The sequence below is a fragment of the Podarcis erhardii genome, assembly GCF_964252035.2.
Source record: "Podarcis erhardii genome assembly, chromosome: 8".
Classification (NCBI taxonomy): domain Eukaryota; kingdom Metazoa; phylum Chordata; class Lepidosauria; order Squamata; family Lacertidae; genus Podarcis; species Podarcis erhardii.
The window spans coordinates 34,555,637-34,572,039 of record NC_138499.1 but is presented as its reverse complement, the minus strand read 5'-3'; the positions used below and the strand labels follow the sequence as shown (position 1 = coordinate 34,572,039).

General features: G+C 41.1%; 1 protein-coding gene across 6 annotated transcripts in view; it reads left to right on the top strand.

The window, feature by feature from the left end:
- SULF1 (sulfatase 1) overlaps nt 1-16,403 on the top strand; it is a 102,962-nt gene that overhangs the window by 32,113 nt on the left and 54,446 nt on the right. The gene's annotated exons all lie outside the window — the stretch shown is intronic.

Sequence of the window (16,403 nt, the reverse complement as noted above, 5' to 3'; positions counted from 1 at the left end):
AAGTGAAGACCAAAAACCACTGGACAACTAGATTGCTTCCTTCCTAATCCTGCAATTATTTTTACTACATCAGCAGCAAGGGACAAAGGAAAGCAATTTCACATGTAGGAAGCTGGCCTTATTGCCTTGGCAGTAGAGATCATGACCAGAGGAGGCTGCAAGGGACATTCAGTTGTTAAAAGTGCTCTTCTTATTGCAGAAGGATTTGGGCTGCTGCTGTGATGTCCTCTTGTTGGAAGAAGGAAGCAGGGTGGTATGAAATGTTTAATTGCTCTGAGTACCTTGCATTAAAATGCCTTGAGCTCATTATGAAAGCACAAGCTGGACTATTTATAAATATAATTAGCTGTCAAAGTCCTTGGTAAAAGATCAATTCGGGAACCAAAATGAATGGGTAGTGGGACTTCCGGGTTAGCGCGAACGGCTAATGGCGGATTCCCTCCGAGCTCCGGAGGGAATCGGCTCTACTGAGGACGGGTCTTGCCGTGCCGGCGACACGGGGACCCTCAGAAACCGCAGGCGCGGAAGCCTGCGGACTTGGTGACTCGGTGGGCACCTTAAGCGCCCTCCCCGACCCACGAAGAGCCTTTTTAAAGGCTGCGGAGAGGGTACGGAGAGTGGCGTGGTGCTGAGAGTAGACCGCTACCTCAGTGGAGCGAAGCCGCAAGCCATGGTCGGAGAGCGCTGACTTTCTTCCCAAAATTTGGACTGGATAACAAAGGACCCGTGAGTAGTGGAATTTGGACTTTAAAATTTTATCCTGTGAATTCGGCACGATCGGGGGATGTGTTAAAGGGAAGTCCGCACCCCCTCTACTTATTGACGTTTCAAAGCAAGGAACGGAGAATTAAGGCGGAATGAATACTGTTTTGATGATTTAAAAGTTTCTCACAAATTTGATAGAACAAGATTTTTGTGCTGGAGAGAAAGGGAATTTGGAACTTTGTGTGTATCCCCCCCAAAAAAAACCCGGGAGTGTCCTATTTGGGTCCCGGAGGAAGAAGTGAAAGGAGTTTGACAGCTGTCAAAGAAGCTGTCAAACGGGCGGACAAAGTAAAGAATTTTGCTATTTAATAACTCTTGGAATTAAAGCTGATACATTTGGACTGAGGCGATTGGAAACAAAGTATTGATAATAACAAAGTAACAGATTATTGGAAAAGGACTACTAAATAACTGAAAGCCCCCTAGGGGGAATTAGTAACATTACAATGGCTGCAGAGGGAAAATTACTGGCGGAGATAGAAAAAATGTTCTTTCTCGTGGGAATCCTGCAGGAGCAGAGTATGGCTCTGAGTAAAGTTTTTATGACCTTGAATCTTGAAACAAACAACTCTGCTGAATGCACAAAGGAGATGCATGATAAAAATTTTGCAGCTGAGCAGGAAGAGATGCCTTTGGAATTGACAGAGAAAAAAGAAGGAGTTCAGACACTACAAGTGGAAAATATCAACCAAGAATCTGCAGCGTTAGAGTATGAGCAAGAAGACCTCTGGATTACAGACCTGCGAAAGATGAGAAAGAAGAAGAGAGAAGCCCCTGGAGTACTTGGAATATTAAAACTAGAAAGAACAAAGCAACATGATTGGGACTTTTCTCTTGAGTATGGAAAACTAGATGGTCTTTCGCAGCAAACACTCTTTAACATTCTGAATGAAAGAAAATATGATCTGACTCTGACTGAACTCCTTCGGGGTCTTAGGACCATCAAAGAGGACTACCAATATAGTTGGCAGAGAGGGACTGACAGAGAATCAGACGCCTCGGACGTGAGGAATCCGGGCTAGAACTATTTTTTGTTTGTTTTCTGGACATTTGTCTAGGAAGGGACAGAAACCGGGGCAGGGGGGGGAGAGAATAGAATTATAAAATGTTATGTTTTGTTTTACTTGGTTAATGTGACCTATAATTAATATAATAAAGGGAAAATTTGTGAAGGGGAAGTTAGATCGACCTTAAAAAAAAAAAAGAAATTAATGATTATAAGAGAATTGGATAGTTGAATATAGATAAACAAAAGAATTTAATTTTCAAAAGCAATGTGAATATCTTTAAGAGGTTAGGTAAGAACTTGCTGAATTAATTTTGGAATTGGGATGTAAGAGGAGGGGGTGGGGGGAAGTCAATGAAAGTGGGTAAAGAAACTTAGGGTATGTAATTGTATTTGTGTGTTTGTTTGTCTTTGTCTCTGTGTGTGTGTCTGTTGTTATAAAATGTAAAAACCCAATAAAAATTATTTAAAAAAAAAAAACAAAATGAATGGGTAGTGATTAGAAGAGGTATCCATTGCCATACAATTGGGTGAGACACTGAGAGGGATTCAGGGAAGTTTCAAGAAATGGTTATGTTGTGAAAGCTTACAAAAGCTGATAACCAGACAGGAATCGTGGTTTTTAGGGTGTGTGAGAAAGAGAGAGGGGATGTGATTTGTAAGCCTATGGGTATGGTCTCTGTGGTGCTTTTATAAATATCTTAGCACACACTGCCAAATTAATGAACTGCAGAAGTTCATTCCTACCTCTTTCTCCACCTTTAGAGTCAAGTCATGCATCCTATTAGCTCTCTAAAAACAATATTTCAGAGGACCACCAATAGGTAAGTGGAGTGGTCTATTTCTCTCCCTCTCATAACACACACACACCTACACACCTTGTATAATTGGAATGTGAGTGCTTCCACACACTGTTGTCATATGGGCAGGACTTTGAGACAGATACCCAGGCTTCCAGTCAGCAGAATGAACAGGTTCCCCAAGCCCAGCAGCAGAGCTAACTCAATACTGGCTACATTATGCAGTAAGTGAAATAAAAAAAACCTTTATACCTCCACCCTCCATAAGAGCATTAAGTCACAAGCAGGGAGAATGCCAGTGTCAGGCTTCCCATAGGCATCTGGTTGGGCACTGTGAAAACAGAATGCTGGACCAGATGGACCTGATCCAGCAGGCTCTTTATCTGTTCTTAAGTCTAAAATTACCCAACTGCATCATTGCTGAGACATATGCTTCTGTCTCATTCACACACACACACACACACACACACACACACCCTCACCCTCTGCCATAGACGTAAGATGCTGATAATTTGTATAGTGCAATCATTTAAATGCACAATGAATTGTTTAGTCCTGATCATGTTTGTTTTCACAGCAACCCCATGAATAAGTTCATTGTTACCTTTAGGGCTGCAGTGTTTACTTGATTGATCTAATGAATTAACAGCATTTTGTTTGGCTGTCTATGAAAGCGGCCTCCATTAATCAGGCAACAGCAGATTTTTTAAACTTCTAATATAATTTTTAATGGAACTTTTTATAGAAACTGCAGGTGGTATAATTATTGCTGTGATACCAGATGTATTTTTAAAATTAAAATTACTGCTGTATTTTTTTCTTAAATGCAGATTTAATTGATTAATTGTAGGAGTTCCAGCTTATCTTAACTGGTAATAGCCCTGCCTATTTTCCAGTTTGTAGTTGGGATTTGAGGTTGAGAAGAGGAGGGAGGCAAAGAGCTTGTCCTCTTAAGGAACATTTGTCTAGAAGCGTTTTAAGAACGTGACAAGAACCTGCTGGACCAGGCCAATGACCAATCTATTTTACTGTAATGTATATTTTGTTTTTAATATACTGTTTACCTATTACTGTGCCTTTGGGCCAAAAGCATAAAATAAATGAATCACAATGATGCCAGAGTCTATAGAATTTGACCTCTTGTGTCACTAGCTCAGCAAGTGCAGTACCTTTTTCAACCAGCTGAATTGGTGGTGCCCAAGTGCAGCACACTTCCTCTTCTGGCAAATAGTAGCAGGGATGCTTTAGTCTCATTCCCACTCCATGATTTGAGAACCCACTACCACCAGCCCTTTATAGTCTAAAGCAAAATAAAAAAACTATGGCAGTTGTTGCCTCTTTTCTTTCATACAGACTGGCCCTCTGCTCCAGAATAGACCTCCTGGAAGACCAGCCAAAATGGAAATGCCATGTTACATGGCTTTTGTCTTTTTAAGAAAATGAGGTCACTGTTGTAGGACTACCACAAATCAGCTATTTTAATTACCGTGCCCAAGAGTGATGAGGAAGCACAGGGCAATATCCCATAGGTGCTTTGCATCAGAGCAAGAATTGACACTTGTTCAATGGCAGTTTCTTTTCTCTCTCCCCTGCTGTCCCCCTAATCAGTTCTAGGTGTTTCCCCGACCCTCCAGAAAAGATTTGGGGAAAGTGTGGGGCACATGGGAGGGGGGGAGGTTCAATTGTTCAAGTGCAAATCCTTTCACTGACAGCACACATGCCACCCACTTTACCAAAGCTGAAGAATCCAAGGAGATATGGCGAGCCCATTACTATGAGGGAAGCAGGTGAGGCTAAATTGTAGATCATGTCTGGAAGATATCTATGTGAAGCAATTTCGAAGGGGAAGAGGCTCTGTGTTAATAAGTTTGTACCTGGTACAGTGGAATGATGCTTGAACACTGACCGTGTCTGTGTGTTTACTGTGGCATCATGCTGGCTTGCATTATATACTTTTAAATGTTCATGCTCTCACACTTGTGGAAGTGTTGCACTGACGTGATTCCTGTGGCTCAGGTGCTACATCACTCTGGAACAAAAAAAAAGGCTACAAGTGCTGATAATGCTTATTTTCCAGACTGCCAATGTACCATGGCAGAGTAAAATGCATGCCAACCAAGTCATTCTAATTGCATTCAAATGATGGGGGTATCGTTTTGAATGAAAATGGCTGCTTCTCATTATCGTCTGTGCCATATTAAAAAGCCCCTTTAAAAAGGTTGTTAGACAAAATGCATGCATCACTCTTGAAAGCAGCCTTAGAAACTCCTCTTGTCAGACAGCATCTTTTGGCTTGGCCTGTATCTGTTCTATATCAGTGACTGACAGGTGGAAAATGATGGTGGAGCATTTACATGCCAACCGAGTCCTGTTGTTTTGGAGTGACGAAGAGTCTTTTTCCATGAGAATTTGTTTTCCTTTCAGAGAGACCGAGAATAAAGAGCCAGAGCCGTAATAAAAGCTAAATACCATTTCAGCAATCTGATATCCAAGCCTGATTGTAAAATTTATTCAGCCTTTCAGAGGTCAGTGTGTAATACTTTCAAAAATTGATGTCATGCATAATTAGCAAGCAGTGTACTGTGTGATAGACCACATTGCTTCTGTAGTCACTCTTATTAAAATACTTCATAGAGCATAATAATAAATACCATGGCTTAGTCAGATGGGCAAGATGTTTCGTTTCCCTTCCATCTATCTTAAAAGAAGTCAGATCTTAAGTTTATGGTCATTATGTGAAGTATGTGCATTTAAAAGCCTGCGATAATGGCAAATGTGACTACATAAACAAAACATTTTTGAAGTGCATAAGCCAGTTCATGTATTGAATTAGGAACAAAGCAAATGGGTTCGAAACATGGCAGGAAGCCATGAGCTGGGATTTGGGTGCTGGGATTTGAGAACTTTCAGTGCATGCTGTGGGCATGATGTTCATTCTGGAGGCAGCAGGGGTGGGGAATACATCTGCTGCTATGATAGTGCACTAAGTCTTAACATAAAATGCTAGGAGGCAGTCTAATGTGCTGAATCTTTAATTTCATTATAGCAGGTAAACATAAATAAGAAGCTGTCTAATGCAGGGGTAGGGAACCTAAGGCCCAATCGCCTTCTCAGTTCGGCCCGCAGACAGCCTAGGAATCTGTGTGTTTTTACATGAGTAGAATGTGTGCTTTTCTTTAAAATGCATCTCTGGGTTATTTGTGGGGCATAGGAATTCGTTCATTTTCTTTTTTCAAAATATAGTCTGGCCTACCACATGGTCTGAGGGACGGTGGACTGGCTCACGGCTGAAAAAGGTTGCTGATCCCTGGTCTAATGCTTAGACTGGTGATCTGAGCAACCCAGTGCTGGCTATCTCGATTGGCCATCGGCTTTGAGCAGTGTTAGAAACTCAGATATATAAGCTAATTGCCAAATGGCACCTTAAACCTAGGTTACAGTTGCTACAACAGAATGTCTAGGCATTTTTTGTGGTGGAATTATTATTATTATTACTTCTTAATAATAATTTCAGTTCTATACCGCTTTATATTTTAAAGGGAAAAATCTCTAAGCAGTTTACAACACATTAAAACATCAAATAAAACAATTCAGAATAAAACAAATTCAAGCTTCCAATCCCCCACACCCAGTGCTAAAACAGTTTTCCAATCCATATTATAGAAAAATTGGGCCTGGAAATCAATATCATATTGAACCCTTAACAGCCTGAACTTCAATAGATGTATATGGTAGAGAACAAAAACTATTGGGTTAAGTCATATGTTTAAATATTTTGTTTTTATTCTGTTTTGGTTTATAACATATTTATTAGTAAGCCACCCTGAGCACTTAATTGCTTGAAGGTTGAAGGGGTAGACAGACGTTTTAGAAATGTAAATTAATAAAATTTAACCATTAGGGACACGGGTAGCGCTGTGGGTTAAACCACAGAGCCTAGGGCTTGCCGATCAGAAGATTGACAGTTCGAATCCCTACGACAAGGTGAGCTCCCATTGCTCGGTCTCTGCTCCTGCCAACCTAGCAGTTCAAAAGCACGTCAAAGTGCAAGTAGATAAATAGGTACCGCTCCAGTGGGAAGGTAAACGGCGTTTCCGTGCGCTGCTCTGGTTAGCCAGAAGCGGCTTAGTCATGCTGGCCACATGACCCAGAAGCTGTACGCCGGCTCCCTTGGCCAATAAAGCGAGATGAGCACCGCAACCCCAGAGTCGGCCACGACTGGACCTAATGGTCAGGGGTCTCTTTACCTTTACCTAACCATTAGCTTAGTTCAGTGGTAAAGCATCTCTACTTTGCTTGCAGAGGGTCCTTGTCACCACCTTTTAAAATGGATCTCCAGTGACTGGGATGGGAAAGACTTCTACCTAAAATTCAGCAGAGTTAAAAATGTTAGAATTAGGATTAGGATAAGAATTAGGATAAGGCATGTACACACACACACACACACACACACACACACACACTATATTTGTGCATGTAATTCTTTTTTATGCTTGAAGATTATAGATTGGCACTCTGATCCCAACTATTTGTGCTGGCAATGCTGGCATAATCCATTGAAGCTGGAAGGGCATGGTTTCCATCCTAATGACTTATTTCCAGCCCCCAAAAGCCTTAGGATCAAGAACTTACATGCTCTGACAAACTGCTTAAATTGAAACAGGTGTGTAGCTGTGATCTCTCTGGGCAGGCTAATGATCTTAGGTGGGTGTTTGTCTAAGTTCTTGCAGGATCAGACCCAAATGTAAGTTAAGCTGCACCTGTATTTACAAGCTGTATCTATTGAAGCATTTTAAATAACTAACATGATGTTTTTTCACCTGGACTGATTATTCTGGTATGCAGATTCTGGAATGCTGCTATTTCTCCTGGCACAGGATCACGAGCATTGTGGAGGCAGCATTTTTGGGTTTGTTGTACTAGGTCAATTACAGGTCACAGAAATGTTCTTCCAAGAATTTGATGGACCATTAGGGTCCGTCAAAGATCCAGGAGAGTTTTAAAATAATATATAGAGGTATAGAAAATGGGGCTGTTGTTTTGGAGACTTAAGAACTATTCTGGGCACAAATGGATAAAAAAAAAAGATAACAACATTTTATAATGTCTGAGATTCTGGTTCAAATATAAAAATGATGTCTATGTTTCTTGAAGCTTTGATAATCCTAACTTGAGACTCTTTCCTGAGTTATTGAATTCTAGATAGATAATTTTTATGGTCCATTTTTAAATGATGTATTACACAGCTGAGCAGAGGCCCAGCAAAACTATGCAGTTTATAAAGAGGATGTGAAAATAGCCTAAATTCCAGTAAACACAAAGGTCATTGTTTATGGCTGGGAAAGATCTGAAGAGTTTTGTCATGTATTTCCTGGTAGCTGCTAAAATTGGGCCAGGACTTAACTTTTTTCCCAAAAAGTTGAAAGTTAGAATCCTGGGTTACTTTTCCTAATGAGTTAACAAGAACTCACTGGATGTATCATGACACATCTCCATTTTAATAAGCATATCCATAACTGATATTTTAGCTCTGAAGGACAATAGACACTGAATTCAATCACGAGCACACTGCCTTAATAATCTCCAATATAACATCAGGTTTTAATAAGCCTCCTGTTTGCAAGCACACATGTGCTTAAGACTGCCTGGAAACCAAATCAGCAGAGAGAAGGGATTACTTTAGATTACCCTGAAATATGCATTGTTTGAAATGGCCTCTGGTGACCAGCTTTCATGAATGGCTGATTTTACTTGTGGGGCACGTCATCTGGCTTAATTATATCAACATCCTTTTGTGTGGCAAGTGCAATTCACAGTGAGTTGAAATATGAACCTCTAAAACAAAGCAAATTGGACAGCGAGAAAACAAAGTTAGGAAAAGTGTGTTAAAAGCTCACATCAGAGTTGTTTGTAAAAGCTCTCCTTTCTGCTGAAAGATGTATTAGAACTTTCTCTTGGATTATTTCATGTCACATATGGTTAATATAAACCTAAAGCTTGTTACACTTAAACTCTTGATGAGGCCTATAAACTAACTGGCACAGAAGAGTGGTCTTAATCCAGCCGCTTTGAATATTTCTTTGCTCCCATGCAGAAATAAGGTACAGTCCAGATTTGATTTATAGGTGTAATTTTAGTCATCATGGTTGAAAATTATGTACTTCTAGGTCTTCTGGAAATTTGGAGATCAGGTGCAATAATCTTAACAACACTTAAACACTTTTAATTTTTTTAAAAAAACCCTCGCCTTACAGTAATTTTGATTATCTCCAGCTCCAGTCATACCTACTCTTGGGCAGTGATGTATGGGGCAATTTTCCACAATATCCCCCCCTTTTGTAAGGTCATTAGTAACAATGCATGAAGGCCAAACTATTCTAAAATTCTTTAGGAAATCTACATCACTGCCATTTTTCAGAGTGAAGTGGACACTTTGGGCACTTTGAGTGCCATGAAAGGGCAGCAAATGGTTGGTCATATAATTTATTATTGTTGTGTTTTTACTGCCACTCACAGGGAGGGGTGCTTGTGAGATCTTCAGAGGCGGGTCCAGGAGGGCCAATTGACCTGGTTCCGTTCAGGATGCAGTAAACATAATTGGATCAAGTTCCAGCAGGGCAAAGTCAAACAAGCTGAGGTGATTAGCAGGGGCAGGCAAAGCAGGGGTCACTTCAAGTGAGCTCACTCAAACAAAGCAGATTGGAGGTCCAGATAAGCATAGTCAGGCAATACAGGGTCCAGCAAGGCAAATAAGCAAAGTGGGCAGGACCCTGGATAGCTCTGAGTAGAGTGTAGGCTGGAAGACAAGACAGGCTTCCATGCTGCTGTAGCAGCCAGCAAACTTAGACTGATCCTCTGCTTCTATCCTGCCTCTGAGGAGTGGAGCCTCTACTCCATTGTCTCTGGAAGTCTTCAGGCTAGAGATGTACTGGCATCATGGGTTGTTTTGGTGAGGGAACACCCAATGAGGCATAGAAATTGATGGCTGATTCTGAGGGCCAATCTGTCTCTCAGTCCATTAAGTCCTCTGTATTTATGGTCTCTTCTCCGGAGAGTGAGGAGTCGGAGCCCTGGTTCATGATACCACGTGAGGAGGAGAATGCCTGCAGCAATTCCCATGATCACAGTGATCGGCAAAAGAATTTCTGTCGCCGTGGAAATTATGCCTTGCTTAAACTGTGGCTGCCACCTTCACATTCTGTGGATTTAATCTGAAGGTACATGCCCTTCTGTTAGTAGAAAGGCTCTCTTCTTCATGGAAGGACTGTTTCCAAGTGGAAGATGTTGTGTGAGGAAAAGCATTCCAAATCTAGAAGAAGCTCCCTGTTTATGCAAAGTCCTTTGTAAGACATTGTAAGAGCTTATTTTCAAGTCCAATAAGTTACACATGGCAGGCTGCAGTTTCCTTATTCGGTTTCCTATACTGTAATGCAGCCCCTACTGTCCTTTAGTTGCTGGGCCCATGGAACAACACTACGTAATTCATTTTCTCCTTCCGTTCATGGTTCTTTGGATCCAAGCCTAAATTTGTGAGTAAGTAATTTCTTTACTCCTATGAATATTTCCCAGGAGCTGGTTGGGAATGAAGACATGGGCAAAACCAGCCCAATGGAATGAACAAGTTTCCTTCAATTTTAAAACAATTGGTAGTTTTTGACTAGTTTAAGTTGCTGCTTAGCATATACACAACTGTTATGGTGGATTAAAACGTGTGTTACATTTTTGTGCCTATGCAGGAATGTATGCTTGCATAAAAGTTTATGCAGAAATCCCCTGATTGTACTTTGTTTGTTAAATTACAACGTTTATGAGGTTACAAATCCCTATGCCTGCAGTTAGACTAAATTATAGTTGGTGGGTATGATAATTTATCCCCCAGCATGGGTTAAACATCATAATTGCAGGCAGATTATATTTAGAGGTGTGCAAATAATTCAGATTGACTGATAAATATGTTGTAGATCAGACAGATAAATGCTAGGCCTAGATATTTAATGGCATTCTTTATATTCAGTATAAATCCAGTGCTTTACAACTAAGATTAATGGATTAACCTTTAAGAGGAGGCAGTAGATCCTGCTGTTCTCGGCTTGCTGTACTGCAAATGCATTTCCCATGCTGAGAGGCTTGCTTTCCCATAGGAAACTGGACTGCTAGCCCTGATTTTCTGAAATGATTGTTATGCTTGTTTTCCTGCAATATAAATGCAGCGTTTGAAAAATATCGTTGCCTGCTTTTAAACCCTTTTTTTCAGGGACTCTAATAAAACCCTGAACTTGAGTATGTGTGAAAACTAGCATTTTTCAACTGTCATATGCTTTTAGAAGAAAAATTCACCTTAACTTTTAATTTGTTTTTGACCAAAATTCTACAGTAAATTTCATGTGACGACTTCTTATATATCTTACCAGGGCCAGCCTGGATAGCTCCGTTGGTTAGAGCCTGGTGCTGATAATGCCATGGTTGCAGGTTCAATCCCTATGCAGCTGAATATTCCTGCATAGGCAATCCTCGGGATCCCTTCCACCTCTAGACCAGCCTTTCTCAACCTGTCAGTCCCCAGATGTTGAACTACAACTCCCATCACCCCTAGCTAGCAAGGCCAGAACTCAGGGATGATGGGAGTTGTAGTCCAACAACATCTGGGGACCCACAGGTTGAGAACCGCTGGACTAGACGATCCTCAGGATCCCTTCCAGCTCTATGATTCTAGGGTGACAAAAAAGATGATAAAGCAGGATGCAGATTTAGTGATAACAATGAGCAAATGCTAATGTTTAGAATATATGCATGTTTATTTTTTATATATATATAAATTTTTATTAAGATTTTGAAGGTTACAGGGAAAAAAATAGGAAAAAAAGAAAAAAAGAATATATGCATGTTTAGAAATGATCCCTGCAATTTCAAATAGAATTTATTTATTTATTTACTGAATTAATATACCGCCCTATACCCGGGGGTCTCAGTGCAATGCATCTCACCATAATAAGGAACTCTGTGACAAAGTGAACTATTTTGTCTTTCTGTTTAAACTTGGACTGAGACTGGATAATCATTTGAAAAGCCCACTCTTTCAGATACATAACACAGGGCATATGGTCCCTAAAACTTACATTTCCAGGACTGCTAATTAAATGGGCTACCCAAACTCAAAAGCACACCTGTTCAAATACAGTGGCATTTCATTCTCTCTCTGATACATATCCTGAAGATCAGTGGAAACGATGTGTCTGAATTGAGCAGGATAAATCAGAATTTCACCACCACCACATGCACACCAATCCTGAAGCTTCTGTATTTGTAACTCACCAACATTTTCAACATAAAGAATGTCACAATTGTTCATTGGCAATTATTAGGTCGGTACACTAGTCGTCTAAAGATGGATTGGTTGATTAACTAGTGGGAGCTAATTTTAATCTCTAAATTGAAGGTATGGGGTTTCCGTGTCTTCTTACTATTTTGGTTCTGATGGAAAAATTCTCTTTCAAGAAAGGGTTTGTTTTATTAATCTGTAAGTTGCTTTGCATTTCTTTCCATATTTTAAGGCACTTAAGACTCAAGTTAACGCCAAAAAGGGAGTGGCCTGATCTTTGTTTAATTCTTGCTAGTTTATGGTCAGTTTGGAAGTGCATTATTCCAATTCTGCAGGCAGATCACAGCCAACTTGTAAGGAAACATTATCAAAAAAATGCTTGTCATATTCACCTTTTGCATAAGTCTGATGGTGTTGATTTTGTTATGGCTTTCCAATGAACAGTAGATAGGTGGTTGCTGTACAGTGGTACCTCGGGTTACATATGCTTCAGGTTACAGACTTCACTAACCCAGAAATAGTACCGCGGGTTAAGAACTTTGCTTCAGGATGAGAACAGAAATCGTGCTCTGGCGGCGCAGCAGCAGCAGGAGGCCCCACTAGCTAAAGTGGTGCTTCAGGTTAAGAACAGTTTCAGGTTACCACAGGTACCACTGTATTTGCAATTTGTGGGTTGTGTCCTACTCCATCAGGTTTGCACTTTTCATAGTTCCTCTAGAAGATCTTGAGTCTTTGGTGACATCTGTGGTCAAAAGTGGCTTTTTCCAGGTTCGCTGGGTACACAAACTACAGCTTCTCTTAACCTATGGGGATTGGGGATACATGGTCCAATAACTTCCACATTCAAATACTGCAGTATGCTCTATAGTGTTGGTGCCTGAAAAGTGTTTAAAACTTGCAGCTGAGGATTCTCATGAGTAGCTGGGCATCTCAGCCTCTGCTTAAAAGCTTGGTGGATAGGTGGGAAAACTTGTTGGAACAACTTTGCAGCTCCTGTGGAGTCTTGCAATGCTTGTTCCTGATCTTCAACTTGTGAACCCTGGCCCTGCTTCCTAGATTGGACTTGTTCCTGCTAGCCCTTAGCCTTGTAAGAGCTCTGTACTGTTTTGGTCTCTTTCCATGTCTGTACAGTTAATGTGCTTTAATAAAGCATCGCTTCATCACTTAGAAGTCAGTGCACCTGCTGCCATGTTTTGGGACACTTTGGACTAAATGGCACCACAGCATTTTAACTCCACATACGCTATTAATTGGAAGGGTCAGAAGTGTGGTGCAAGAAGTGAAGTTTGTCTTTTTCTTAGTGTGTTCCAGATTTTTGTTTTTTAATCACTTATGCCAAAAGCTTCTATTTGTATTGGAAGGGAAACTCCCATGGGCTTTCAGCCCAGCTTGAGGCGGGGATTTTTGACAAGATTGTGGTGTAGAAAGTGTTATTTCTCTCCACCTGCTGACATCTTGGTGCTGCTTAGTGGCTATTTACATTTTGGAGGAACATACACATCAGTTGTTGACATGCATCTAATGTCATAGCCATGCCTACATTGGTCCTTAGAGTTGTTGCGTTGTCAATGGATTGTACTAGAGCACAAATTTCCCTGTGTGCTTCCCTAGTGGAATGAAAGCAGTCCAAAAGTCGCAGACAATGTTGCTTCCAAAGTAAAGCACTTCAGAGAGTAGTGTGTCCAGATCCAAAAGCTGTACATGAAGGGAGGTTGTAATGATGTTATTTGGAGAGACAGATGTAACACCCAAGCTAAAGACTTTGGTCCTCACTGGCCTAGACCAATCATGCCCACGTGCATACATATTGAATAAAGTGCAATCTTTTGCATGTGGTGTAAAAACCGGAAACACTGTAAACACGATACACACTGTAATGGATCACAGAATGTCAAGCAGGCTGAGCAGTCTCTTTGTGCAGTTTTCCTTTGATAAATGGGATTTGCAGTTTTATAGCTCCATGTAACTTTTGCTGTAAAGTTGATTTCTTGTAGGATCAGAATATATATGGAAAAGGGGTACATTTGAAATGCATCTCCTCTGATTCCATCTAGGAGACCTGATTACATGCCTGTCTGTACAAAAATATATTTATACCTTCTCCAAGTAGCTTATTTTTCACTTGCAGTCAATATGCTTTCATTTACCTTATGGAAGAAAGGCAACTTGTAGTCTCTTCTTGATCCTTGGACACTGCACAATGCCTTACGTTCACTTGCCATGTGTGAAGAACAAGGCCTCTCTTTAATTTTTCTTGCTTTTGACTGTTTCTCAAAGACAAATTGCAGTGTCTCTGAGGACACTTGTAGACTAGGGCAAAGTAGCCAACACAAACACTACAGTACGTTCTTGTATCCCCACTGAAGCCCTAGATTTTGCAGGGGTGTTTCGTTGCTTCATTTCCTTCAGGAGCTAGAAGCCGGGCAGCCTTTGAATAAATAAGTGCTTGTGCAAGGGGGACCTGGTAATGCACGTGGTGAGTAGTTGGGATTGCTGAGCCCTCCAAGCCCTTTTCAGATAACTAATAGGGAAATGAATGCACAAGGGCATAGGGAAGTACACATGATATATGATACCTGGGCATTGCTCTGCATCATCAGGAGCCATACCTATTCAGGTTCCCTGGTTGCACAAGAGGTGTCTAATCATGTAGAATATATTTAGAGCAGGAGCAGCCTGCCACCATGATTCTTCCCCCCTCACACACATGTATTACAGTGGTGCCTCGCAAGACGAAATTAATCCGTTCCGCGAGTCTCTTCGTCTTGCGGTTTTTTCGTCTTGCGAAGCACTCCTATTAGCGGCTTAGCGAATTAGCGCTATTAGCGGCTTAGCGGCTTAGAAAAGGGGGGGGAGGGGAAAAACTCGCAAGACTCACAAGACATTTTCGTCATGCGAAGCAAGCCCATAGGGAAATTCGTCTTGCGAAGCGCCTCGAAAAACGGAAAACCCTTTCGTCTAGTGAGTTTTTCATCTTGCGAGGCATTCGTCTTGCGGGGCACCACTGTACATTTATATCATATTAACATAGGAGGCTGCCTTAACTTAAATAAGGCCAAAGGGCCATTTAGCTCTGTTCACACCTGCAGTGGCTTTCCAAGGTGTCATTCAGGGGACATTCTCGCCTCTACCTGGAGATGCTCGGGAGTGTACCTGGGACTTCCTAAATGCAAGGTGGATACTCTTCTACTGAGCTGCTGTTCTTCCCCATCTTTTCTCCAGAGAAATAAAGGTGGCTTGATTGCCACCTTGCTTATCCCATTTTATTCCCGTAACAGTGTTAACGTAAATTGGAATAGAGTATAGGGATTGGGTCACCCAATGATTTTAATGGTATGATTGGTTTTTTAACCTAGGTCTTGACAGGTTTCCCAAGTCCTACTCCAACACTCTAACCCCTGCTTTATACTGGCTGACGCCACACTTGGGGGCCCCTATATTTATTTATTTTTCAGCCCAGCAGTCCATGTGGTCTGGGCAGCTGCCATCTAAATTGTACACAATGTTTCAGAGCAATGCTGTTTTGTGGGGGCATTGTGGAAAATTAAAAGGCAGACTAGATCCAGCTTGCTGCAACCGTCAAATAAATCCTGGCGAACTTTGCTGATAGACAAGGGGACTCGCCAGAGCACACCTTGCCCCGGGCTGTAGAAAACCTAGGTCTGTTTGGGTACAACGCTATTTGGAAAAATTATCTAGGCAGTGCATCTGATCCAGAAAATGCTACACATTTGCTCTTTCCTACTCCCACATGCTCCTCTTTTGACTTTATGTGAGAGGAGTCTGAGGTCTGCACTTGAAAGAGGACCCCCAGGAGAAATTTCTGTTTAGCTTTTGCACCATGTGTAAGTGGCATTGCTGTTATCAGGCAGAAAAAATACTTTAATGGTCAATAATCCTGTACTCCAGTTGGAGCAAATGGTTGAAAACCAAAATATTTTTAAGGGAGAGAGAGCATGCTCAGACTAATTACTGACTTCCAGTCTACTTATCTGAATGTTATGTAGTCAGGGCAATAGCATTTAACTTAGCATGCAGAATCCTTCAGCATACTGCCTTTATGCTGTGATGTCAATCAGAGATTGGAATGTTTATGCACAGACAATGGAGCCCTGATTTCTTTGCTTACAGATGCTTGGAGGGGTTTTTTGTTTTGTTCTTTTTTCGAAAACAACAACATTCACACTCTCCTGGTGCAATTATCTCCCGAGGAGTGAGATGCATGACATTGTTTATAGGATATGTTGTGAAGTTTCAAGTAATAAGTGGGTGGGAAAAGAAAAGAAAAAATCCAGCATTTAAATGATATACGTTTATTGCTGGTGGTCTGTGTCAAATTTCTCCCTAAGGAATTGCATCCCTCCTTTGTGTTTTGAAATGAGTGATGGGACCACCCCCACCCCCTTTTGCCTTCTCTGCTATGCTATGCTTCCATTTAATTAGTTCTGCTGATTTATCCCCTACTAGTTAATGTTGCATGCCTAAATATGAAGTCTCAGGTGTGGGAGGACGG